The sequence below is a fragment of the Mus caroli genome, unplaced genomic scaffold (assembly GCF_978045245.1).
Source record: "Mus caroli unplaced genomic scaffold, Mus_caroli_1 scaffold_1, whole genome shotgun sequence".
NCBI classification, from domain to species: Eukaryota; Metazoa; Chordata; class Mammalia; order Rodentia; family Muridae; genus Mus; species Mus caroli.
The window spans coordinates 179842905-179865211 of record NW_028227256.1 but is presented as its reverse complement, the minus strand read 5'-3'; the positions used below and the strand labels follow the sequence as shown (position 1 = coordinate 179865211).

Here is a 22307-nt window from a genome sequence, read left to right as displayed (position 1 = left end):
AGTGTCTGATCAGAGATTTGAATTTGAGCAACTGACTTATGAATCTCTTGGTTCAGCTTGTTTCTGTATCTCAGTGCTTGAGATACCAGTTTGGTAGTTTATGACGCTCACGACAGAAGAATTATTTTCTCAAAGCTGGAGAGGGGAAGTTTAGGGGCCAGTGGGGCCTGGTGAGGGTTCTTTTTTGTCACTTGGGGAATGAGAATAGGGTTAGGGATGGATAGAGATTTTTCTTCTTCCTTAAAAAGCCATCAATCTCATTGTCTTAGAGGTCACTTAACTGTAGTTCCCTCCTAAAAGCTCTATCTCCAAATGAGTTACACTTGGCACACAAAATGGACTTGGTAAGAACGAATGAATCCTCTATTTCTAGGAATGTCTAACATCTTACAAGTTTATGCTAAGAATTTGAAAAGCCGTGTAAAATGTTAAGCTGCTTTAGAAAACTTCAGAAGTTCCTCAAAAATTCAGGCCATCAACAATATAAATTGGGAGGACGCAATTCAGTCTAAATAGCAGAACATACTTGCATGTTGGTGGAAAAAAGGTAATCTCTAATGCTTGCACTAATCCTAGATAGGCCTTTTAAAATGTAACTACAGAAATAATTTACTAGAGAAAGTTTGTATGGGGGAGGCAATATACCCGTCACTTGGATTTCTAGAAATATATTGGGAAGCTTCCATAACAGAATTTTAACTCAACATACAGCTTTCCTGAAGACTCCTTTTTTTTTTTAAAGGTTTATTTATTATATGTAAGTACACTGTAGCTGTCCTCAGACACTCCAGAAGAGGGAGTCAGATCTTGTTACGGATGGTTGTGAGCCACCATGTGGTTGCTGGGATTTGAACTAAGGACCTTTGGAAGAGCAGTTGGGTGCTCTTACCCACTGAGCCATCTCACCAGCCCCCCTGAAGACTCCTTTTGATGTGAAACAAATGTGTATGTATCTAAGGGTTGAGTAAATGATACGGTGTGAGAATGGCATGATATAGAGAATACAGATTCTGAAGTCAATTCTGGATTCCGAGTCTAGGTTTGGTATTTACTCCCTGGTTTGTAAGTATTGTAAACTGTTGATTTGAATTTCTTCTGTAAAGTTGTAGAAATGTCTACCTTGCAGAATTGTTAGCAAAATTAAATAAGCCTCTGTCTGGCATAACACTTGGCACACAAAATGGCTTTGATAAGAAAGAAAAAATCCTCTTTCTAGGAAAGTCTAACATCTTATAAGTTTATGCTAAGAATTTGAAAAGCCGTATAAATGTTAAGCTGCTTTAGAAAACTTTAGAAGTTCCTCAGAAATTTAAATTTAGCATTATTTGATTCAGTAATTTCACTAGTATAGAGGCATAGAGATGAAAACATGTCTACCTAAAAGCTTGCATACAGATGTTCATAGCACCATTATTCAAATAAAGAGTGGAAGTATCTGATTGCCAGTAAGTTGAACGAATGATCAAAATGTGGTATACCCTTAACATGAGAAAAATACTTAACCATCAAAAATATGAAGTATTTGTATATCCCACATGCTAAGAGATGAACGCTAGATTCTAAAGACCACATACTGAATGATGCTATTAGTACATCAGCGGTTGCTAGGAGTGAGGGAGGAATGAGGAGTTTGGCAAATGTGATTATTATTCATGTTTTTTTCTTTTCTAACTAGAATAGACAGTGCCGTAAGAGAATCCTATCTGTTCCTTACACTTACCCCTAACCCTTTTATTACTTTGAATTAACATTGACATCTTCATGTTTATTTTGAAGAAGACAGGCTGAGACATAGTACTGGGCTGTCCTTAGATTGAAACCTTGAGAGTGGTTGGTGCCTTTGAGAAGCCTGGGCAAGTTTTAGAGTCTTATATCACTGCTAACTTAACAGCAGTTAGTTTCCTTGTTATAAATAAAAATGACAGTCTGGCAAGATGGCTCAGCAGGTCTGCAGGTGCCCAGCCTGATGACCTAAGTTTGGTCCTGGCACCTTAACGGTGGAAGGGAAGAACAACCTCTCAGGTCATGCTCTGACCTCTGTTTGTATCTGTGGCACACACCCCAGCCCAAAAAGTTCTAGAACCAATAAGGATAACGAAGGCCACCAATAAAATGTGACGAAGCATATCTCTAGGCTCCTTAGAAAACTTTACTCTCACCTTTACCTGTAATTATGTCATCACCCATATATAAAGACAGACCCCCATCTCTCTCTCCTCCCCACTTCCCTTTCCGCCGCCACCTTGCCCCTCTCCCAATAAACCGCACGTAGAACTGTCAAAAAAAAAAAAGAACTGTTTCGTCTGAGGAGTGTTTTCCTTGAGTCTGTTTACAGTAATCTCGGATACCAGTGAGAGTTTTGTCTTTTGGGAATAAGATAGCCATGATGACATGTTAAGTGAACTGAGTACTTCTCCAGGGATGAAGGCCGCTGGAGTCCCTGACCTTGGCAGTGGCGATGCGAATCCGGATGACTACCCTTTTCTCTTCTTTAGAGGGTCTCTGTGTCAGATTGTCAATTTGATAGGGGAGAAACTTTAGAACAAAGACTCTAGAACATAAGCAGAATTGAGTAGTCTTTAGGCCAAATCCTGAGGGAGTCCCAATTGCTCGTTTTGCAGTTCAGCGAAGGGCTGCAGCTTCTTCTGGGAAGGTTTTATAAATGTTTGTTTTCTTCTGTAATCCCAAGATGTCATCATTCATTCCCCCTCCCATATTTTCACCTCCTATTGGCTGTAAGCAAAACTGTTAGCCATTTAACTTTTATTATTATTATTTGTATATCCAAGACAGGGTTTCTCTATCCCTGGTTTTCTCTGCTGTATAAATCACGCTGGCCCCAAACTCAGAGATCTGCCTGCCTCTGTCTCTGCCTCCTGAATGCTGGGATTAAAGGTGTGCACCACCATGCCCAGCTTTAGTATTTTTTAATGCTTTAAGACTTATGCATCTTAAATGTTCATTTAAAATATTTATAATCTACCTCATTACTTTTAGAAAGTGAACAAATTACTGTTTAAATATCTGGTGTTTTTTTTTTTTCTGAATTGCTTTTTCACTATAAAAATGGTACAGATTTTCCATACTTTTTTTTCAAAGTATAAAAAATGTTAAACACTCGGATCCAAACTAAATAGAGTTGTGTTGACGTGTGATGTACCCATTTGTGTCTGTACACTTGTGTATATTTACATGTGTGGGTCAGAAGTTAGCTTCTGTTGTCATTAATTATTCTGCCTTTTTTGGGAGTCGGGGCCCCTTATTGAACCAGGAATCCATCTGTTTGGTTAGGCTGCCTGGGTAATAAGTTTCAGGAATACACTTTTCTCTGCGTTCCCAGCCCTACCAGTGTAGGTGCAGTGCAATTAGTTGGCTTTTAAGTGGGTGCTGAGGACCCAAATTCATACATAGTAGGTCTTTTAATAACAGCCCCCTCTCTAGAAAGCTTAAATTATAATAGTACTTGCATGTACAGCTTTCTAGGCTTTTTGTAATACATCTGCAGTTGTAAATGTTTGTGTGTCTAAGTAAAAGATTGTACTTTTTTTTGTGTGTTTTCATAGTAAGATTTTTTTATTAGATATTTTCTTTATTTACATTTCAAATGCTATCCCGAAAGTTCCCTGTACCCTCCCCCCACCCTGCTCCCCTACCCACCCACTCCCACTTCTTGACCCTGGCGCTCCCCTGTACTGGGGCATATAAAGTTTGCAAGACCTAGGGGCCTCCTCTCTTTCCAATGATGGCCGACTAGGCCATCTTCTGCTACATATGCAGCTAGAGACACAAGCTCTGGGGGTACTGGTTAGTTCATATTGTTGTTCCACCTATCGGGTTGCAGACCCCTTCAGCTCCTTGGGTACTTTCTCTAGCTCCTCCATTGGGGGGCCTGTGTTCCATTCTATAGATGACTGTGAGCATCCACTTCTATATCTGCCAGGCACTGGTATAGCTTCACACAGCTATATCAGGATCCTTTCAGTGAAAATTTGCTGGCATATGCAATAGTGTCTGGGTTTGGTGGCTGATTATGGGATGGATCCCTGGGTGGGGTAGTCCCTGGATGATCCATCCTTTCGTCTTAGCTCCAAACTTTGTCTCCATAACTTCTTCCATAGGTATTTTGTTCCCTGTTCTAAGGAGGAATGAAGTATCCACACGTTGGTCTTCCTTCTTCATTTTCTTGTGTTTTGCAAATTGTATCTTGGGTATTCTAAGTTTCTGGGCTAATATCAAGTTTGTACTATTTAAACATGGAAATGTGGAGAGATGGCTCAGCAAGTGAAAGGCACCTACTACCAAGCCTGATGACTTGAGTTCAGTTCTTGGTACCCTTATTGTAGGAGAGTAAGCACTAACCACCAAAAGTTGTCCTCTGATCTCTGCATATTTGCTGTGGCACACACACACACACACACACACACACACACACACACTCACACATATTAGATTATTCTTTTGCATGTGTCTGTTGACATTAAATACAAATACGTAGTCCATTACTTTGGGCAGATGGATCATGTCTGCTTTATCACTTAAAGAGGATTTTAGGATTTGTTCTAATATTTTTTCCTGAGCCCACACTTACTCTCTTTGGTTCTGGGAACCAAACGGAGCATCTTGCTTTTGTATTTTGTGCTTGTTGGACAAGCGCTCTTCCACTGAGCTAAATTCCCAACTCTGTTGTGTGAGGTAACACATGCCTCTAACTCCAGTACTTAGGGGATAGAACAGGAGGCTGAGCCCGTGGGGTACTTGGGATTCTGTCTCCAAACATAAAAACACTGCCGTGAACATTCATGTAGGTATGTCATTGTGTCTATATATGAATATATTTTAGGATAAAGTTCTAGAAATAAAAAAAAAAAAAATCAAGCAACAGTATTTACTTTCCTCTCTTTTGTTTTTCGAGTTGGGGTCTCACATAGCTCATGCTGGCCTGGAACTCTGACTCCTTCTGTCTCTGCAGTGCCGGGATTGCAGACATGCCCTGCCTTGTGCTTCTGTACCCTTTACTGTTTCTGGTTGACATCTCATGCCCTCCATTCATCTCTGACTGCTTTACACTATGCACATAAGCTCACCTGGACGATTGCTTCCTTATTTCTACTCTTAACTCTCATTCTCCATTCATCCATCAGAATGATCTTAAAGTGGAAACTAGATACCATTGTTCTCCTCCTAAGGCCTTCAGCAGCATTGTAGAATAAAACTCAGCAATAAAAATTATTAAAGTCATCTGTGACTTGACTTTGGAGTTCTGTCCCCAGTACAGGCCTCTTCAAGGGTGCAGTGAACATTTGAGAGTATATTAAATGAAGTAATTACTAGACTAAAAGGAATTACCAAGTTTGGTTTGTTTGTTTTTGTTTTTTTTTCGAGACAGGGTTTCTCTGTGTAGCCCTGACTGTCCTGGAACTCACTCTGTAGACCCGGCTGGCCTTGAACTCAGAAATCTGCCTGCCTCTGCCTCCCAAGTGCTGGGATTAAAGGTGTGAGCCACCACGCCCGGCAGAATTACCAAGTTTTGATACACATTACGCAGTAGTACTTTTAGAGCTCCGGTTTCCTTGTGTTCTGGCCCCCTCAGCATAATCAGTATTCATCTCTGTAAGTCTGATAGGAAAAGGTCTTCATTGTTTTAATGTGCATGTGTACTTGTACATTAATACAAAATTTTGGTTGTTTTTAAGGACACTAGTCTTTCATAGTGTGTATTTCTTGTACCTGTTAACTACTATTCTCTAGCCGATGACCTCAAAAGTCTTACTAAGACTGCTAGGTTGGTTTTTCATTTACTTAGCTAGTTTCATCTCTGTTGCTGTGTTAAATATGATGACCAAAAGCAACTAATGGGAGGGAAGAATTATTTAAGTTGATAAGTTGAAATCAATCAGGAACCTGAAGCAAAAACCATGGAGAAATTCTGCTTGGGGTCTCACGTGTTCAGGTTTCTTCTTAGCTAGCTTTCTCATACAGCCCAAGACCACTTGCCTAGGGAGTGATGCCACCTATAGTGGGCTGTGCTGCCTCCCCTCATTAACAGTCAAGACAGTCCTCCACCGTCCAGTTGGACTTATCCTCAGTGGAGGTCTTCTTGGATGACCTCAGTGGAGGTCTTCTTGCAACTGTGTCAAGTTGACAGTTAAAGCTAATCAGGAGAGCATGTTTCATAGGATATGATATGTCTTGTCTACCTGCTATTCTCTTTGTCCTACCTGCCATTTCATCTCTGAGGTAGGAATAACAGCCTTAATTCCAGTATGCATACTTACCCAATCTCTCCTTGCAGCCTGTTTGCTTGTGTTTCCTTAGCAATGGCAAGCCATGTGTTCAAGTCTGTCAGTACAGAAGGAGACTACACCAGATTGTATGAGGTATTACTTGCCGGGACCTTCATGTCATATGTTACATGTGTCTTCTGAGTTTGTCACCTGTCTTTTAATTTTGTTTTTGTTTTTGTTTTTTTCAAGACAGGGTGCCTCTGTATAGCCTCTGTATAGCCCTGGCTGTTCTGGAACTCACTTTGTAGACTAGACTGGCCTCGAACTCAGAAATCCGCCTGCCTCTGCCTCCCAAGTGCTGGGATCAAAGGTGTGCACCACCGTGCCCGGCTTATACTTTCTATTTTAAGTTTCACATAGCATATAAAAAAGTTATTTTTTGAGACAGACTCTGGCTGTGAAGTGCAAGGTTGGTGTGGAACTCACCTTGTCCCCAGGTTGGCCTCAAATTTGTGACACTCCTTACCTGAGCTTCCCCAAATCTTGGAATACAGTGTGTTTACAAGTCCACAATACTTGTTAATTAATTTATTCTTTTGAAGCAGTTTCATAAATAGCCTAGGCCGATGAAGCTCAGATTGGCTTTGAAGTTCTCCCTCCACCCTGGAGAGGGCTGGAACTATCAACGTGTTTTGCTTAATTTCATCTTTAAAAAAAATATATATATATATATATATATTTATATTTATATTTATATTTTAAAGCATACATCTTGTGTTTGGAAAAATTTTTCTTTGCCAGTTAATTCCAGTGTTAGCATTTATATTCTCATTTTCTTAGAGTTTTTAAAAAATATAGTTTGAAAATGTTATGAAATACTCATCACACAGAAACGTCCCCATGAGATAAGAGCTCAGGTGACACTGCTTTAGCAGCTAAATGCTAGGGACTTTATGTCCCTCTTGTGGGTGAGGAAATAGAGGCTGAGATAGCTAAGTTTTTTTTCAAGGCCACTTAACCAGTACACTGTGGAACTATTATTTTTTTCTCTGTCTAGAGCCTTGGATTTTACTAGTTAGCTCTTGGACTTCTCTGTAATTGTTAACTTTTACTGATCTGTAATTTGATGTTTGGGTGAATAATTTTTTTTCTTGCTATTTCATATATAAGGAAGGGGTCTTTATTTTCTTGAAATAATTGGTATAAGAACAAGGCCATGGAGAATAAATTAGCCTGGAACATTTCACAGATAGCAGGGCAGAGCACAGATGTGGAGTAATGGCTTTATATGGATTTAATCTTGAAAAATGAAACAAAACTATAAAAACTTTGATAGGCTGCAACTATGTTATATTGTTAGGATGCGAGAACAGTGAGTTGAGTGTTGGTTGCTTTAATGTTTTATGCATAATTTTTCTGACAAAATTGCAGAGTATCAATAAACCATAGTTTTTGTGCTATAGTGAGCCTTTCTAATAGATAAACCCATTTTTGCTAAAGTGATTAAGACTTTATTAGTTTTTTTAAAGGACTTTCTTTGTTTAGATTATTTTCTTTTTTCTTCCTCATAATCAAATCTTTGTTAGTTGTCTCCAGTTAGGAACTGAGCATGTCATGTAGCCCAGAGTGCTAATAAAACATTAAGAGGATTTTTTTTTTTTTGACATACTTGAAAGGCTAAGTTAGGAGGATCTTAAATTCAAGGCCTGGGTTCTGTAGTGGGTTCCAAGCTTGCCCAAGGTACATAGTGAGGCCTTATCTATTCAGAGGAAAACAAAACCCCAAAGAAGCCAATAAAAAAGAGGAAGTTTATCTCATGTAACTGGGCACTCAGCACACAGTGTAGTGCTCACTGACTTCTGAGGAGTTGGGTTCTCTGGTCGTTTGTGATATCATCTTGTTTTATTTACACACGCGCGTGCACGCACGCGCGCGCACACACACACACACACACACACACCCTTGTCATGAGATTTGCATTCCTCACACTCAGATGGGGTAAGTCTTGAAGGAAGTAGATGGGCTTTTACTTTGTTAAACCCTGTAAGGCAGGGGTTCTCAACTTGTGGATCATAGTCCTTTAGGGAGCACATATTAGATAATCCTACCTATCAGATACTCACATTATGATTCATAACTAGCAAAATTACAGTTATGGTGTAGCAACAAAGTAATTTTTGGTTGGGGGACTCCACAACATGAGAAAGATTGAGAGCCAGCCACTGTTTTAAGGTATAATAAAGTTGACTGCTGAAGTGATAGGTGAACATAAACTTGATGAGTACATCTACTGCCTAAGGAAGCTGTTAGCTCTGTCGGGATATAGAGCTTGCTTTTGACTTCCCTGGTGCCTCTTCGCAGTCTCCATCCTTCTTAGTTTCAGTGTCATCAGTGGCTTTGCATTGATTATAAAGTTCTCGTCATTTTCAGCAACTTCATAAAGGATTGTGTCTTTGGAAGGTCTGTTTTTACTGTGTTGATGATTTCCTAGCATGGCTTGCAGTAGACATGCCTACTGTGATAGAGAGAGTGACTGGGCGGAGTTGCCATGGTGGACTCTTGTGCTGTGCCACCTTGGAAGGTGTATTAAGACCTTTTTATCTGTTTTGTCCTCTCATGTTTTCACAAATACGTTGTTTTGGACTCATTTCTTTCATTGCTCTTATTACTGTCTAGTCTGTCCTCTCACACAGTAGTCAGAAGAACTGCTGGATTCAGATTTTACTAGCTCAGCCCCATGCTTTGGTATATTTGAAGTTGACTGTTTTAAAATATATGGTGGTATTGACTCCAGTACAGTAGATCTCATGCCGCTGAAGTTTTGTATTGCCTCAGTAAAGTGCATATTCTGCTTTTAACGGTATTGCCTTTGAATGCCATCTTTTAACTTTATATCTTCTAGATATGGAGGTTTCCCAAGGTTTTTCATCTTGGGGGGCAGGTAGTCAAGTTTAGCAACAAGATGGCACTGTAGGTAAAGGTGGTTGCTGCTGAACTTGATGACCGAGGTTCAACACAGCGTGGTAAAAGAGTAACTTACTTGTCTGTCCTCTCTGAGGCTTACTGCCTCTGCTATCCTAGCCTAGTCCTGGAAGCTTCCATACAATCTTAAGTAGGCCTAGAATGTTTTCAGCCTCTGAGACTTACTGCTGAACAAGCTCACCCCTTCCTAGTTCTTTCTGATCTCCAGCTGGCTAATTCAACTCAACTGTTCTGGTTCAAAATCCTCTCAAGATTTAATCTGGCTACTTTCTGCCTCTGACTGAACTGCTCTGCTTGGCCTCCAACTAACTCTGGCAGTCTGTTCTAATCTTCTGCTTCCTCATTCTCTGGCTCATTCTGTCTTCACCCGTGTCTAGCTGGTTCTCTCTGCAACCTTTCTCCGTAAAAGTCTCCTGTTGCAACTGCTTCTTTCATCTCTCCCTCAGCTCTGCTTCAGTCTTCTGCTGCCTCTCTTTCCTCCATCCTCCTGAGAGTCAGGCATAGTTTGTTCTGTCAAATCTGTCTTTGATTTGTCACTCTGTCTGCCACTCAATTAGACATCACTTTCAAAACATGGGTGCTTCCTTCTACAAACTAACTTCATTGTTTGGGATTAAAGGTGTGTACTCAGAGCTAAGCCACACCACAACTAGAAATAGGTTTTGTTTTGTTTTGTTTTTCAGTAAATAACACAATCGTGGGGTTCACAATGTGATCAGATATCTTGCAACAGAATAGAACTGCAAGTAGTCCTCTGACCTCTTTACTAGTGTGCACCCACATATAAATACACATTTTTAAAAGCAAGAACATTGTCTTGGAGACATTTGACTATCGCAAATTTCAGTTTGTTTTCTCCATAATTTAGGATTAACAGGTAGTTGCCATATTTTTGAGACTTAGCACAATAAGTTTAGAAGATTTGTGTATTTAGAATTCTCATATGTATATAGCATGTATGTATGGGTGATGGTCTTAAGTCTCAAATGTGTAAGGCAGAACAGTAGGCTGGGGAACACACAAGAGCTGGTGTTGAGTGCCGGGGTGTTGCTCAGTAATAGAATATGTGTTTAGCGCACGCAAAATGGGTTCAATCTCAGCACCAGAGAGGGTGTTAGAAAAAGGAAAAAGTTGATTTTGAATCTCGTCTGAAATTTGTGGATAGACCTAGCTTGTTAGAAAGTCAGGATTCTTGTGTTTGCGTTTTTAGCTTCTGGTCTTTGAATTCCTTAATTTTTAGATGGACACCTTTTTTACTTCTGCTTCTCTAGTCACATAACTTGTCTTTTTCTAAGCGCCTCTCTATTAGCATGACATTGCCCCAACTCCCTTTGTTTGAAGCAGGGTCTCACTATGTATATGCAGCCCTTGCTTTGGCTTCCTAAGCACTGGTGTTGAAGTGTGTGCCACTATGCCCAGTGATACGTTTTCCTTTTATAAGAGTCCCAGCCATATTGGGTTAAGAGTCTAACACTGTGTCCCTTCTGCAGTGACGCTGTTTCTAAATAAGGTCTTATTCTGAGATACCTCATCAATTTCTAGCCTGAGTTTCCCCATTTGGGTATGTATCACAACTTTGATCTCATTCATCTCACTTCAGTTAGACAAGCTGCCTCAATGACACATATAGAAGGAAACTTGTATGTGTGTCTAAAAAAGTACACGCAGGAATCAGGATAAAGCCACTAGTGCTAATCAGTGCAGAGTTGTAGGGTCTGAGATCACGCAAAACACAATTTTGTTTCTATGTATTAGCAGTGAACCATCCAAAAGAGAAATGCAGAAAGGCAGTTTCATTTGCAGTAATATCCAAAAGAATTAGAGTATCCAGGAGGATAATATTCCTTACTTAAACATTGATATGCCTTTGCTGCTGCTGACCATTGAAAGGCAGCTTCACGAATGTTCTCACTGTTTTTTTTCCCCCCCAGTAGAGAAACTGAGGCTTAGAATGGCTAGGTGCCTTGGCTAAAGTTATGTGATTGGTAAATGTCAATTGTGATTCAAATTGAAGAAACTTATGGCCTCTTTGATGGCAGATTGGACAAGATGTCACAAAGTGTTAAGGAGGGAAACATGCCAGGTGGTGGTGGTGCACGTCTTTAGTCCCAGCACTCAGGAGTTTGAGGCCAGCCTGATCTACAGGGCAGCTACAACTACACAGAGAAACTCTGCCTTGAAAAACCACAACCAAAATAAATAAACCTTACAAAAGACATGAAGTGCCATGTACTTTCTATAAGCTATTTCTTCTAATTCCTTAAGCCAATTTATAGGGCACCCTTGCATTGGAGCACATAGTTCAGTGGTAGAACCTTGTTTGAAACACAACTTTTGAGCCGGGCGTGGTGGCGCACACCTTTAATCCCAGCACTTGGGAGGCAGAGGCAGGCGGATTTCTGAGTTCGAGGCCAGCCTGATCTACAGAGTGAGTTCCAGGACAGCCAGGGCTACACAGAGAAACCCTGTCTCGAAAAAACAAAAAAAAAAAAAAAAGAAAAAAAGAAAAAAAAGAAACACAACTTTGGTTTATTTCCAAGCTCACATATTTTTTCTTGAAGACTTTGAAAATTATTTGAAGAACTTTTCTGCTGGATTAATAAAGTTGATACTTGAGGCTTGAAGGGGTTAAGGTACAGGGTTAATACAGAGACTCTGAACCAGTGTATATAAAGTTGTGTCTACATTCTATATAACAGCCTTCATTTGTAATAAACATCAAGAATAAGTGGATGTTTTTGTGATGTATAGATTGATTTATAAGCTAATAAATTCAAAGTGCTCCTAAATAATTTCCTTAGCTAACACGTTGTTGTAAGTGGACTAGCTATATTATGAAGTTAAGGTGTTTCTTTGAAACTGTGGGAAAACATTTAAAAAACTTTTTTTTCTGTGTGTTAAATCTGTCACACATTGGGGCATTTAATATTCTCACAATAAGTTAAGCACAACACAGTGAAGGTATTTAAAGATACCATAGGAATAACTGCAGACTTTAATCTTTGTTTTTTTGTTTTTGTTTTTTAAAAGATTTTATTAATTTTATGACTACACTGATGCTGTCTTCAGACGCACCAGAAGAGGGCATTAGATTCCATTACAGATGGTAAGCCACCATGTGGTTGCTGGGAATTGAACTCAGGACCTCTGGAAAAGCATTCAGTGCTCTTAGCCACTGAGCCATCTTTCCAGCCCCTTTGTTCTTTAGGTAGAGAGTTTTGTTTGAGAAGTTCTCTGCAATGATATGAGTTTACCTATAGACACATTCATTGAAATAATTCAGATCCCAAGAGAATTTAAAAAGAGTACTTACCTATAGTAAATACTTTCTAGTAATTATAATTTTTAAATCGGCTGAAAGTACCTGTTACTATTAAGTTATGAAACGAGTTGTTTGTGCACACCCAGGAATTATCACTGCTTATCTCAAAAACTAAGTGGGCCTAGGCAGATGGCTAAGCAGTTAAGAGGGGAGCCAGGAAACCCATTACCCACAAGACAGCTCACACCTTCTGTAACTCCAGTTTTAGAGGACCCTACTGTCTTTTTGTCCTTAGTGGAAACTATGTCACAGTTGGTGTACAGATATACATGCAGGTAACACCACAATGCACACAAAATAAAACCAGAACTGCCTTACAGATGATGTTTCCAAATGAAAGTTTGGTTCCAAAATGAGCTTAGGTAGTTTTATTTTGTTTTTGTTTTTGTTTTGCTAAATAAGAGAAACAATGAGAACAGAGAAACATTTCGAGTAAAGGCATAACAATACTTCAGAGTTCTAAATAATCTAGATTTATATTTACTATTTTGTAGTTTGAGAAGTATAAATTTCTTATATAATTAGTCAAGTTGGTAGCATATGTAAATATATTTTTTGCATGCTTTCTTAACCTCGCTGGAGTTGTTAATTGTGGCTTGGCAAATCAAGAAAGGGAGTCTTGTACAGTTTTCAGGCTGCAGAATCTTGTCGCTGTGCCACAAACATTGTCAGTCAGTATTGGGCATAGTAAATTGGGATTCTCTGTCCCTTTTTATCGCATGCTCATTTTGTAAGTGGTTTAGGGCTATTTTGTAAGTTTTTATTTTAAAATGGACATTTAAAGATTTTTGTTGCTATTCATAATTGGTTGTATTTAAGGTTCACAGAGTTTTTCTGCATGTAGGAGACACTAAAATGCTTGTGCTCGAAAGAGTTTATAGATCTGTTTCCAAGTTGTTTCAGGTTAGGACAGTGTATTTTAGGTTTGTTGCTGAAAAAAATAGCACCAACTTCCAGGATAGATTTTTGTTTGAGAATTCAAGTTAAATACTTTGAATGTCAGGACTTTATGGTAGTGCAGCATGTTTACTTTTGAAAATTAAGAAACTGATAAAGAATTTTAACATTTTATTTATGTATTTATTTATTTATTTATTTATTTTTGGTTTTTCGAGACAGGGTTTCTCTGTGTAGCCCTGGCTGTCCTGGCACTCACTTTGTAGACCAGGCTGGCCTCGAACTCAGAAATCCGCCTGCCTCTGCCTCCCGAGTGCTGGGATTAAAGGCGTGCGCCACCACGCCTGGCTGAATTTTAACATTTTTAATTGTAAATGATTTTTTTAATATGGGAATCTTGAACTTAAATCTTATAGAATATAATTTATTTTCTAGTATTTTCAATTAAAATGTAATTGACATGGTGATGGGTAAAATTTTATGTTGTGGTAAAATACATACACGATGTTTATAATTTAAACTACTTTTAACATGTATAATTCACTGTCATTAAGTAGCTGCTTATATGTGGTGCAAACCATTCATCACCTTTATGGTTTCCGACTGACACTGCTCAGACTGTCTTCTTAGTCCTTTAGTTAACTCATACAATGTTAAGTCTTTATAAAACTGCACATATAATATAATGGAGTTAATGTAATGTAATGTGTGCACTCTGTGGTATGCACTGCTGTTCCAGATCAAAAGACTAAGGCACAGAGTAATATAAAATAGCAATTAATGGGGCTGGTGAGATGGCTTAGCGGTTAAGAGCACTGACTGCTCTTCCAGAGGTCCTGAGTTCAATTCCCAGCAACCACATGGTGACTCACAACCATCTAGAATAAGATCTGATGCCCTCTTTTGATGTGTCTGAAGACAGTGACATCGTACTCACATACATAAAATATATAAATCTTAAGCTCAGGGAAGTAGTGGGGCCAGAGAGTGCAGGGCTGGAGTGAGAGAAGGAAAAAGCAATGAACAGAGCAGTGCTTGCTCTTGATGTGCTCTCAGCCACTGTGCTATGTTGCCTTCTGTTGAAAGAGCAAGGATTTTGCTTTTTTTTAAACAAAAGGTTTTCTGTAGCTTTTTCAGGTTTCTATTTACGGCACTTTGCTGTTGAGTTTGGTTGTAAATCACTGCTATGTGTGTGTGTATGTGTGTGTATGCTATGCTATATATAGCGCACATATATGTTATATAGCGCATATATATGTATATATACATATTATTACATTTGTGCTTTTTTTTCAGCCAGGATCTATTAACTGTAACCAACCTAAAACTCTCTGTGGCCCAGGCTGTCTTTGACTTCATGGTCCTCATGTTACAGGTTTACCAGTTATTGTGAATTTTAATGCAGTGCTGTCCAAAGCTACAGACAGCTTTCATTGGGTCTTACACTAGTATTTTCTACATTTCTGTTATTATCCATGGGTGATTTGTAGTTAACTGTAGTGTTGTTAATCTGGAAAATAGACTCTAGGTGTGGGGAAAAGCAGAAAAGCATTGCTAAGGCAGATCTTCACGCTGAAAAGTGGACTTGTGCAGGTTCGTCTTTCCTTCTGCTTTGTATTATACGAGCACTATATTTCCATTTCCACTCCCACTTCTTTTTTTTCCCCCTTGGGACAAGGTCCCTTTGTGTAACACAATCTGCCCTTGAATTTGCAGTCCTTCTGTAGCAGCCTTTCCCTGGCTCCTGGGATTACAGGGTGCGCCGCCAGGCCCTGCTGCTGTTCCTTCAGGAGTTTACCTTTCTCTCTGTGATTCTCACCCTTTAAGTATTATGGTAGATTTTCTACTTGAAAGCCCAGAATCTTTTTATATTAATTTTTTTTTATTTGAACATATTTGTTTCTCTGTTTTCCTCTCCCTCCTTAGCTCTTAAGTGTCCTGTAACTCAGTATGTGAACTAGGTTAGCCTTGAACTCAGAGAGTTCTGCCTGCTTCTGTCTCCCTAGTGGCAGGAGTAAGTGCCTCAGTAAAACTGCACTCAGCAAAACTCAAGACTCTTGATCTTCTAGATTTATAAGTCTTCCCATGTTGCTCACTTGCCCCCCAATGGAACTTGCTGTATAGACCAGACTGGCCTCGAACTAACAGATCCAATTAAAGACAACTCTTACGTTGTGTTGTGATTTATGTACAGGTGATTATGTATGCATGCATTTTGCTTCGATCATTTGGTGTGTTTTCCCCTTTTTATGCTTTGAGGAAATTATTAGATGAATGTTTCATTGTAAATTACCTATTTCCTTCTAAGTGGCTATTTACATAGTGTAGAGTGGTTTTGTATAATGAATAATGCTTTCCTGAACCCAAAGGGTTTTTTTCTTAATTGTAGACTATGTCCTTAAGATAGAACTCCAGAAATAGTATTAGATCCCTTAAGAAATAGAAACAGTTTTAAAAGCTCTTGAATCATATTGCCAAAATGCTTTCTAAAAGTGTTGTGCCAGTTTTTATGCCAGCCAGCAAATACACAGAGTGTCCACGGCTTCACAGCCGGCAGTAGCAGGGAATGTTTTGATGTTGACCTTTAAATTGAAGAATAATTAACTGGGTTCTGCTGAGCTTTCTTTCCTCCTACATTATACTTAGAGTCTAAGTTTGGTTGTGGTCAGGTTAGTGAGAAGGGAGACTTAGCTTACTCGTCTCTGCTCTTTAAACTGCTCATGTTCTACTGTGATGCAGTCGTTGCTATGTGAAGACATCGATTGAACCTCAAGCAATTTGGTAATGAGTGGTGGCAAACAGATATGTGTAGCATCTGAGACTGATTCAGCCGCTCCCTGAAGTATGGATAGATTCCCCCCATGAATGGAAGGAAAGTCATTATACAGCACACCGACGAAAAGTTGGTCATAATAGTGACCCAAGTTTTCATCAGCTATGTGACAGCCAGATCACTTTGAGTTAAGTGACTTCTGGTTTTAAGTGACTTAAGCTCATTTGGTTCTCTCCTCTCTCATTAGCTGATGTCTTGGTCTTCCTCCCCAGTACAGCTTTTCTCTTCTCAGTGATACTCAGCTCTGGGTCGGTAGAGCTTGTGTGCTGCTGATTCACAGTTCAGATTTGTTTGGTTTTGTTGGTTGGTTGACACAGGTTCTCACTCCAATGCATGAAGCTCACAAAGCAGCCTAGTGCTTTCAGTCTTGAAGCAGCCCTCTTGTTTCGGCCTCACAGGTATGGTATGCATGCACCACCGCTAGCAATTAGTCAGAAATGGGATTGCAACATTCCTTTTCTTTAAAAGAAGAAAAGACTGGATGTGTGTATATGTGTGGGCTTGTTTTTGTTTTTTTTAGAGGAAAGGATCATGCTGTGTATTCTAGGTTGGCCCGAAGCTAAGCATAGACCAGATTAGCCTCTAAATGCTGATTCTTCTTCCCCAAGTGTAGGTAAGCATTGCAGTGCCTTCATTTTAAGACATTAAAAAAAAAAAAAAAAACATTTGTAAGAGACTATCTCCTTCCTTCTGAGATCTCTGTTCACCTTTTTATTTATTTGTTTGAAATTCTGTATAATGAATACTGTTTTAGGTGTGTAAAGAAAATTAGAGGCTGAGACAGGAATCAATTTAAGAAAATTAATTTCCTGCTTTGTATTTGTCATATATCAATCAAGTGATTGTGCCTTGGCTTTTTAAATTTAAACATTTGTTCCTTAAGACATGAAAATCCATTTTTAAAATCAGCTTCTTGTGGGGCTGGAGAGATGGCTCAGAGGGTAAGAGCACTGGTTGATCTTCCACAGGACCTGGGTTCAATTTAGAGCATCCACATGGGCAGCTCACAGCTCCTAGGGGTCCAACACACACCTGGTGTGTAGACTCACATGTAGGCAGAACAGCTGTCACATAAAAGGTTAAAAACTTTTTTTTTTTTAAATCAGCTACTTGCTCAGCTGTTAGATGTTTCTCTCTCATGTGCTTTTCACGAATGGGTTCTGCATAAAGAAGAGGAAGAGAGGAATTTGCAGAGTTCCACATTTGCAATACTGAGTATAGTGCTTCACCGTCAACTGTCAAAGTGAGGGGAGGCGGGCCCATTAAGTCTGCTTGATTAGGTTAGGTAGGCATCTTCTAGTTTCCCCACTACATAGAGACCATGTCCAACTGGCCCAGGAAGAATGCACCCAGTGACCGCTACCAAAAGTGTCAAAAATTTGGAGTATTTCTTGGAGACCTTTGTCTTGGCTCTTCATCCCCTTTGAGGTTCAGTTGTTGAGGAACTTAGCCATTCTTTTCATTGTGTAGGGCAGAGTCATCCAATCTGCCCTAAATTGAGTATACATTTTATTGCAGGTTTTCAAAGACTGGAAAGGGTTATCTCTACTATTAGGGAGCCTGTCATTTGTTTATTTGACACGAACAGACCTCCATAAAACAAGATAAGGCTATTGCTATAAGCAGTGGTGTTTTTTTGTTTTTGTTTTTTTCTGTGAGAAAAACAAGGGGCATGGAAAAGTACCAGGCTTGTGTTAGGAGCCTGGTTTTGAGTGAATTAGTTAAAAAGGGAGAAACCCGTCCCAGTGAGGTTGAAATGTATTCAGAGAGTGGATCATGACAGTGGCTTTTTAGGCAGCCTGGCTTTCACAGACGGTTGTTTGGTAGGAGATTAGCACCCAGCTTGCTGTGGAAACTGTTATAATGAAGGTTAAGTTCTTAAGCCAGTACTGGCAGTGCCACTTGAATCATTGTCCTTTGAAGTATGTGTTACACTATTAGGTTTAGCTGTGCAAAATTATCAGTTTCGGGAGGTTAAAAGACCAGGTATTGGCAACTTTAATTTTTAAATGGTTCAACCCAGTATATTTAATCATCTCTGTTTTTCTTTTAAACTTATGCAGTCCTTTTCTTCTTTGTTGTGTGTTTCAATGTTTTGTCTGCTTTTATGTCTGTGTGCCACATGGGTGCCTGGTATCTAGAGGCCAGAAGAGGACATTGATTCCCTTGGAACTGGAGGTATACACAGTTGTGTGCTGCAGTGTGGGTGCTGGAATTGAATCTAGATCTTCCAGAGAAACAGTGTTCTTAATGACTAAGCCCTCACCAACATCTTCCCCTCTCTCTCCTTTTTGGGGCAGGGCCTCACTATGTAGCTGTGGTGGCCTGGAATCACTGGTAGATCAGGCTCAGAGATTGGCTTGCCTCTACCCCAGAAGTACTGGGATTAAAGGCATATGTGCCCAGCTAGGAACATGTTTGATGGTTGTAGTTTATTTGACAAAGCACAATGAATACAAAATTGACTTGACATGCCCTTTTTAACATGTATAGTGTGTGTGTGTGTGTGTGTGTGTGTGCATACACCATTGTGTAGATGTGGAGATTCTAGGACAGCTTACTGGGTTGATCCTCTTCGTGAGATTTAGAAATTGAATTCAGTTCATCCTACTTGGCATCAGGTTCCCTTTAGTCAATGAACCTTCTATCTGGGACTGTCCGGATTTCAGACAGGAATGCTTGAGATGGAACGTTCTCTCTTCCTTTTATGCTGCACCTGTTTGCTCACTTAGCTGCTTATGGAACAAAGATCCCAGAATCTGGGGATTCTGGTAGGTTCTATCTTTGTCATTCTCCCTTGCACAACCAGCACATAAAAAAGTGGGGAAAAAAAAATGGAGAAAGGGGTTAAAAGAGGACATTGTTTTCGCACTCGTGTGTGCGCGCTCTCTCTCTCCCCTCCTCCTCTTCCTTTTCCTCCTCCTCCCTTCTTCCCTTTCTTTCCCCTCTCTACCCTTTCTCCACCCCCCCCACCCCATGGCATCTTTCCAGCCTCAATCCTGGGGCCAGTGAACTTGCCTAAAAAAAGAGAGGTAGGGTTGGGGAAGACATTGTTTTAAACACTGCTCTAACATTAGAAATGCACTAGGAATATCTAGTTGCACACAGTAGTGGCGAATGTTACGAAGGCAGTTTGCCTTTGTGTGCATATTGAACTGGATAGAGTGTCTTCATTACGACCCCTAACAGTTTGAGATACACTATTGGGAGAGATGACATGATGTGGGTTGGCTCTCTCAGGGTGAGTTTGAGTGTGTAGCAGTCTGCTGCTGAGGACCTTCTCTTTGTTCCAGGGATCCCACCAGTCTCTTTTAAAGAGAATAATGCTCTTCCTATACTTGGCAGGTAGTGCAGTTAACAGAATTTAGGAGATTTTATTTTTAAATATATTTATTTAAGAGGAAGATAAGAAAAAAATTGAGGGCACAGAAGTAACACTTTTTCATTTTATTCTTTTACACCGTCAGTGTTCACCTACAATTTTCACAAGTTGAGTTTTTAGGGAAGCTAGTGAAGCCAAGGTTCCTTAGTGTCTCAGGAAGATGAATGAATGATTCCTAACAGTTAGTAGGTACTTACTTAATAAATATGTGTAGGCTGAATGGGCAGAGTTCTGCTTGTCCAGGATCCATTTTGCATCTGAATGGCCCTTTTTTGGAGAGGAGGGGATAAGTCATTCATACAAAGAGTCGCTGATGAGATGTTATTTGATGGATTTTAGGGGCATGGGTCCATGGTTCACTTCTTTTTTTATCCCTAGATTTTGGAAAAGTTGATTGCTAGTCAGGCTGATTGCTTGTAGAGAGTTGTCAGTCTCCTCCAGGGGCATATTTGGAGGAAAATGGAGACAACTTTGACAAGAGCAACAGCTGTTGAGCAGTCTGTTTGGGGATTAGGTGCAAGTTGGTCTGTAGTTGAAATCTGCCTCCTGGCTGTTGAATTACATTTTTTTTTTTTTTTTTGCCTCAAGGATGATAAAGGCTTTGTTGCTCACTCTGGTTACATTTACTTAGCTCTGGCTGGTAATGTTTCTGATTATCTTTTCTCTGTAAGGAAGTTTTCTTTAAAGAGTGGTTGGCAGCTACTGTGAGCAAATTGAAAATGTTACTTGTGCCTTTTCTTGAGTTTTTCTTGGAATTGAACAGTTACCGGTAACAGAGTGTTTAACTTTAAAATGAACTATAATTAATCTTTTTTGGTAGTGGTAGAGTTACAATCCTTCTCACTGTGCTGGTGAAAGCATTAAATAATACTTAGCCAATCACAGTTGTGTATAGGAATGCCCACTCCAGCAACCTTTAGAAGCTTGTAAACTTTACTTAGCTGGATGGTGTGTGAGCATCCTCAGCTGGGATTGCATACATGGACCATACATATGACCAGTTATGATGATACTAATTATGTTGAGTTTAGAGCAGGGACTAATTAACAGCTTATTGTCAGCTTAGTGCGGCTAAAAGCCTTTTGGTTGTCTAAGTGAACATGTGTTTGAGTGCTCTTATGTATCTGAACTTACTGTAGATGCTTTTAGTGTGTGCGTACGTGCGTGCTGAGTTCTGTGTATCCAGATCCGGAACCAGGCTCATACAATAAGCCCAAACCTTTTTGGACTTGGCCTTTTGGTCTCCTGAAGTATCTAGATGATACATTGTGAGCCCCAAGGAGTGGCTAATGTATGAGAAGCTTTGGACTACAGATTAATGTACAAGAATATACAGCAAGTGTGCCTATGTTTCTTCAGTTTGTCATTTTTTAGTATAAACTCACTTTGAAAGGTGATGATGCAGCAGTCTGTGAATTGATGTACGTCAGAGTTATGGGGTACCAGATTATAGCTGAGCCTCAGTCGTCTGGCACATATTGGGAGTCTTCAAACCTTCATTTGTGGTTTGAAGACCTTAAAAATGGGCTCACTTTCCAGTGTCTATGCAAACTTACTAACTGCACATTTGGATTGCTTATGTTGAAGTTGGGAGCTATCCCCTGCCAAGATATTTGTTTAGGCTCACTTTGAAATTCTGGTTGTTAGTATCAGTTTTGATTTTCAAACATCTGTCTTGACTCTTCAGAAACAAGTATTTTTCTCTTCAATTGTTTTTGGTTTTGTTTTCTTTTTGGTGCTAGAATTTGGACTCAGGGTCTTAGGCTTAATAAACAAATTCTCTCCCACTGAGCTACATTCCCAGTCATCCTTCTCTTTAATTTTTATATGAAGATGTAATATGTAGCTGTAGATACAGATGAAATGTTCTGAACCTGAAATGCCTGGTATCAGAATATTTCATGTTTGAGGGGCTTTTATAACTCAGAATATTGGCATAGACTTTACCAGCTGAGCATCTGAAGTTCTTCAAAATTACAAACTTTAGAGCATTGTTAAAATACAATACAGAATACATATACACAAAATTAATCACTAGAGAACAGTTAGAAGGGTAAATGTAATTAGGCTGCTTTTCTTGTATATTGTAATTGGAACTTACTTGTAAAAGTAAATCAAATTATTTACTTAAGGCATTTTCAACTTTATTATATTCTTATGCATTCTAAAATTTTTTTTTGTGCAATAAATGTGATTATTTAATATTTTTGTGCTTAGGGTTTTTGCATGTGCCTGGAAAGCACATCCTCATGAGAGATTGGGACAGGATGGGGTTGGGCTTGGCGTTTTATGATGATGTTAAAATTTGAGACAAGTCATTTTAAGTTTCTGAAAATAGGTCATTGTGATATTGCAATATAATAAGAGCTGTATGTGGTTTCTCTTCTTACTGCCTGACATACAGTTCTTAAAACTCTTGGATTACTGAAGTGTTCAGTGTATTTTTGCAAAAAAGACTGAGCTGTGGGAGTTGCTTCATGGAGGAATCCATTTATAATGTGAGCACTGGAAGCTTCAGCCCCACTGCACACTTGTGGAGAGGAGGAAGGGCTGACGGCTGAGCCGGGTAGGAATGGCTAGTGATTTGGACAGTCATTTTGACATAATGAAGCCTACATTAAAAACCCAGAAGACCCACATTTGAAGGGATCCAGAGGTGTTGTAAAA

General features: G+C 39.5%; 1 protein-coding gene across 7 annotated transcripts in view; it reads left to right on the top strand.

Moving 5' to 3' along the window:
• Positions 1–22307, top strand: part of Enah (ENAH actin regulator) — a 111935-nt gene that overhangs the window by 5293 nt on the left and 84335 nt on the right. The gene's annotated exons all lie outside the window — the stretch shown is intronic.